This window comes from Ambystoma mexicanum, chromosome 6q (assembly GCF_040938575.1).
Source record: "Ambystoma mexicanum isolate Mex_15411 chromosome 6q, UKY_AmexF1_1, whole genome shotgun sequence".
NCBI classification, from domain to species: Eukaryota; Metazoa; Chordata; class Amphibia; order Caudata; family Ambystomatidae; genus Ambystoma; species Ambystoma mexicanum.
Genome location: NC_090937.1, coordinates 705,941,811 through 705,947,862, shown reverse-complemented (window position 1 = coordinate 705,947,862; position 6,052 = coordinate 705,941,811).

Genomic DNA, 6,052 nt, shown 5'->3' with positions numbered 1-6,052 from the left:
GCAGCGCTGTCATGACCCTCGCCCAAAACCCCCTCTGGCAAACCCATTGGCCAGGTGGAGTCAGGACTCGGGCCTCTAGAGCCTGGCATCCTCTTTAAAAGCCCTCATGGGGCCAGTCCTGGCGCATATGGCGCCAGGCTCATACACCATGAACAACAATGTGCTTGGGAACTACTTTATTGTATTGTCAGCCAACATGGAGGCATCCACATAGCTTGGTACCTAAGAACCAAGCTATGCGGTCTAGTGTTTTGGGTGTGGCAGGCCTGGAACTACTTTCCCTGGTACTACTTTACCTGGGCTATATAAGCCACACCCTGACTGCAGAACATGCTTTGTGTTACTTTGCAGCTTGCAACGTGAAGCTCACCGTGTCAGCTATTCCCTCGAACCTCGGAGAAGCAGAACCTGCAAGGAGACAAAAGGAACATCATTAGCAGCAGCATCTTACCTGCAGTCTTCATCTTTACGCACTCGCAGCTACTTAGAACAGCTTCCTCGAATCTGCACGCCTAACGGACAGAACGACCTGAAAGAGGAAGATAGAGGCAACATTAAAGAAAGCTGTAGAGACATTTACAAATTATGAACTGCTCAAAAGGCTTACCTGGCTGGTCGCCTCTCGGCTGGCACCACTCCGGACATTCCACTCACGCTGAAGAACACTGCAACCTACAAGGAAGGAAAACACAGGTTAGCAAAGGCAAGACAGCCAGTGTTTGCAAACCAGAGAACCATCAACTTAAGAGACCTTTTGGTCAACACAAGGAACGACCGACCATTAGAAGCAAGACACAAGAATCCAGGGACCTTTCCCTGCTTGAACTGTGGGAACTGCAACAACATAATCAAAGGTGGTGTTGTGGAACATCCACACATAGGAGAGAAAATATCACTACGAAATGTTGCGCCTTTTAGCACAGAGAACCAGTGTATGGGATACGCTGCCCATGGGGCATCTACTATGTGGGCGAGACAGGACGCAAAATCAGAATACGCATTAACGAACATAAATCCTGTATCAGGAATAAGAATATCAATTCATCTATCGCCAGACACTTTAATGAAAAGAATCATAGTATTGCACAACTTAAATTCCAAGTCCTCGAAGTTGTTGACAATCAGGATCCGAGACAAAATGTAAAAAGAAGAGACAACAGAGAGAAGTATATTGTATAGACCGGTTAGACACTCTTGTTCCGAGGGGAATGAACGAAGAGTGGGATTTTAACTGCTTTTTTATCATTCAGCCATTTTTTGAACATTGAGTTGCAGACTTCATAACTTGAATCACAAAACAAAGAATCAAGAAGCTCATCAGTAGACAGTCACACCAAGTGTGCAACCAACTGTGGATTTATGAAGTCCAGACAACCACATCAAATAAGAGACTAACGTTCAGCTGCACTAAAGCAACCCCTATATATCACTTGTGGTGCACGATCACTCGATCATTGGTTCATGTACATGTATGTGTCAATTAGAAGTTTGGCTCTCAATTTATGGGAAACCAAACACAAGCATAGCACCAATGCTAAGTATATCAATAAAAACATTGACAGCAAGCATATACAGGAAAACTTGAGAGAGAGTTTTATTTACCATCCAAGTAACCCTTAATTAGAGCATATCAGCAGCAACATCTTACATATATAATTGAAGTATACATTCGACTTTATGCGTGTTAAATAAATTCATAATACACAGGCATGTATATTAGATCCACACTTGCCACTACTACTGGCCACGAGAAGTTATCATGAGCTAAATCAATCTGATAACAGTAACGTTACCAGCAACACTGCTTCACCACACTAGCTTGACACATATGAGCCATCCCAAGATGGCCTCTGCTATCCGAGCTTGAGGGCCATCTTGTCAGGCAACATTGCCATGACTACACATCACAACTTATTTCAAGATTGCCAGCACAACAGTCGGGTTTTACGATCACGATTGCACCCAGGTTCGATTGCACTACGCTGATCTGGCAAGGTGACCTGAAATCATATCCCTATCTTAAATGCAAAGGCCCAGTTCAACCTCTAAACCATCCATCTATGTACATTTTCTTTTCAGAGCACAACATGTAGAAATCGAACGTGAACGGCCTTGGCGAGTAAGGTAGCTTTTCTAAGCCTCACATTCACTCGATAGAAATCGTATGAACAGTAAACACATAGTCATGGGGAAGTATGGATCATTCCATTGTTCGGAATTTAAACACCATCATTTGGAGTAGCATACTGATTGAGTCACCATTATTTAAACGCACAGTGAATTCCACAAATGCTGTTTAGTTCATGACAAAATGAGAATTATAAAGTGGCACTGCGGATAACGAATAACAGTGCTACATGATAATTGCATGAACCAAGATTTACAAACTTGGGGGTAGTGAGCACAATTAGACAATGGTCACGGCACATAATGAGAATTGCTCTAAGATTATACGTACTGCAATACTTGACTAAAGTTTTTTTTATATATGTGTTACATATTTTCTCTACATGTTTTTGTCTCTGAATGTATCATGTGTGTCTTGTGGGTGCCCTGCTCATTACCAAAATGCTCTTTGTATATACACATGTGGTTGCTTTACATTTCGCTTTACTAATTTCGCTTTGATCATTAATGCATGATCAAGTGTTATTGACTTAATTGATCAGACTAGGCCCTGATGAAGGACATACAGTCCGAAATGCATTGGCCAGAAAGACATAATTGATTAACTCCTTTTTCAAGAAATTAAAATACACTTTTCTTTGTAACAGAAGAAGAGTTATTTTTACCATTACCATTATTCTCATAAGACAAGCATCAAAAAGATTGAAAATAACCTCAAGTGGGTACAAGGGTGTGCGGCCCACACCGATTATATGATAGGATGTCATTCATAATGTGCCTGTACACAAGTTTCTAGGCGTGACAAGACAAGGAAGGGAAGACAGAGGGAGGACAAGACAAACGATCTTACTAGGCCTTGTGTCATTCAGATTGTGCAAGTGTGAGAACGAGAAGGACAAGGGGAAAGGGTGGTGCAAGGGAGAGGGGAGGGGAAATAGAGCAGCAAAGCTCTGAGTAAGTGCAGACAGGGCAGCGCATCTCTGGGTAGTGCAAGGAGAACAATGGATTGTAGGGTTACAGTTACAATCCCTAACTGCATGGAAGGCTTGGAGGCAGTGCAAGGGTGACTGATCAAGAAAGAGCCTGGTACCCAGTGAGACTGTGAGGTTGGCCAAGCAACCAGTCGGTACAGCAGACAGGGAACGGAGGTCCGGTAGGTCAGCAGGGGAGGGAGAGAGAGAAAGCAGAGGAGAAGAGGAACATTTTGGGCCGGTGAGAGGGGCAGGTATGCCATTCCAGAGGGAGGCAGCTGCAGGGGAGAGAGATCTACCTCCCACTCTCTGCCTGAGAAGCATCTAACCCTTAGAGAGTTTGAGGTATCGGAGCCAAGGGCTCGATAAAGAAGGTATTTTGGAAGAGTGCTTTGGATGTAGTAAGGGCCCTGGTGACAGAAAGCCTTGTGGACAATGGAAAGGGTCTTGAACTTGATCCTTGCAGCCATGGGGAGCCATTGGAGAGATTACAGGGCTGGAGAGATACAGTCTCTGGGCTTGAGGCCAAGGATAAGTCTTGCAGTCCTGTTCTGGACCATTATTGGTCATGTGGCATGCAAGCATATATGCATCTGCCACCAAATTGGAATTGTATTTCTTCTCTTACTACCCTGCACTCACCAGCACTGGTGGTGCCTCAGAGCCATGTTGTGGCAACAAAAGATCATCCGGCAGTAGTGGATGTGGTCAGAAGAAGGAGAGCTCTTAGACGTTTGGGATTACACAGGAGCAAAAGGGAGAATTGTTCCTCACAGACATCAGCGGATAGATTAGCAGCAATACTGAACAAATACAGATTGTTCAGCATAGCAGCTGTATTCTGTATGACCCTTCTGGTCCCTGGCATACAGGTGGCAGTAAATTCAATATGGCTTCAAATTCAAGATATGAATTACTGCAGCTTGATAACGCCACAGAGAAAGCTTTGAATACCATTAAGGAAGAATTATGGGCAGTCAGACTGACTGCTCTCCAGAATAGGTATGTGTTGGACCTCCTTGCTGCTATGGAGTGAGAGGTCTGTGCAGAAATAGGGGCCAGTTGCTGTATGCTAACAGCAGCAAATGATGAAGATATGGGCAGTTTAACAGATGCTATATCGGCCGTGCACACATTACACACTACTAAGGAGAAGGACAGTAGTAAAATAGTAGATGAGGACTGGTATCATTTGATGGTCTCATGGGTGCCTAACTGGTTGGGGGAAAATATTTAAAGTAATAGCAGCTCTCCTTATTATATTATTGCTAGGCCTCTGCATTCTACAGATAGTATTGGGATATTCTAAAGGAGTAGGAAAAAAAAGAAGTACAAACACAGATCAGGTCTCTTCCACTTGGTACTTTAGGAGGTGCTGCTTTCCCGGTACATACTGGTAGGCAAACAGATGCTTCCCTTGGCACAGAGGAAATTAGAATGGTACTGATAGGAAGGCTCATCGGACCTCCTAGAACAAGGTTTACACCCCCTTTGATCCCAAGAATTACACTCACAACTGGGTGGACTGTGAAGGGGATGGTGACTGCTGCTTTATGACCTGCGGCCCAGAGAAAAATGTAAAAGGAGGATGCAGCTTGAGCGGGTCTGTAGAGCTTGGGCCCCAAAGGATGGATATAACAGAACCTCTTGGACTGACCTTCCCAGGTTTACTGGGCCCTTTTCTCTCCACCATCTCACTCTCCACCAGAAGAGTTCCTCAGGGCTCTATCCACTCCCCTTGGCTGTTCAACATCTACCTTGCTCTTCTAGCCCGCTTGAACTCCACCTTCTCTACTAACTTACAGTGTAATGAGGATGACATGCAGCTCTCCTTCTAGATTCCCTCCTCCACTTCCTCCTCTTCCTTTCTCATTACTGACTGCCTATCTGCTATTCAGGCATGGTGCTCTGCTAACGATCTTTGCCTTAATGCCTGAAGAAAGAAATCTTTCTCATTGGGACCCCTGCTCCCTCTTTCCCTCCCACACTCTGGCCGCCCTCCATGGGCCCCCTCCCCTCACCCTCCTGTGAGGCTAAAAATCTTTGTGTCTTCTTCGACTCCTCTCTCTCCTTCTCTCCTCACATCACGGACCTTGCCAAGAAGGCCCACTTTCAGCTGCATCTCCTCAGAGGCATCCTCCCTTTCCTAACCTTCCCTCAGAAACTCAATGTCTCCAGAGCTCTGGTCCTCTCCAGGCTAGACTACTGTAACAACCTCTTCCTTAAACTGCCTAACTCTTCCATTCTTCCCCTTCAACTAATCCAGAATAGGACTGCAAGACTTATCCTTGGCCTCATGCCCAGGGGCTGGATCTCTCCAGCCCTACAATCTATCCACTGGCTGCTGGTTGCTGCGAAGATCAATTTCAAGACCCTCTGGATCAACCAGAAGGCTTTCTGGGGCCTGAGACCCCTCTACATCCAACTCCCTCTCCCTAAATACCTCCCTGCTAGAGCCCTCCAGTCGTCTGCACCAACTCTCTGCAGACCAGATGCTTTTCCAAGCAGTGAGTCAGGGGTAGAGCTCTCTCCTCCAAAGATGCCTTCCTCTGGAATGGCCTCCCTGCCCCTCTCAGACTTGAGCTGGATCGCCTTAAGTTCCGGACGCTTCTCAAGACCTTCCTTTTCTCTTCTTCCTTCCCTCTTCCCCTCCCCTGATAATATCCCTGTCTGCTTCTTGACTGGCTGTCTCGTTCCTTCAGAGTCTTTATGGCACCAGCCTACCCCATTCCAGTCTACCCCTGCACTTGGTCTCCCCGGACCCACCCTTTCAACCTGAACTTGCCCTTCCAGGCCCCTCCCCCTGCACGTGCCTGGCTGGGCCTGCACCCTTGTAGCCCTTCCAGCCCCTAACCTCGCACTTAGCTTGTGGGCCTTCCTTCCCCTGCACTCTCTGCTTTCCCCTGGCTCTGTCCACCTGTTTTTTCCTCACAGGCCCCTCCGATCTGACCGGC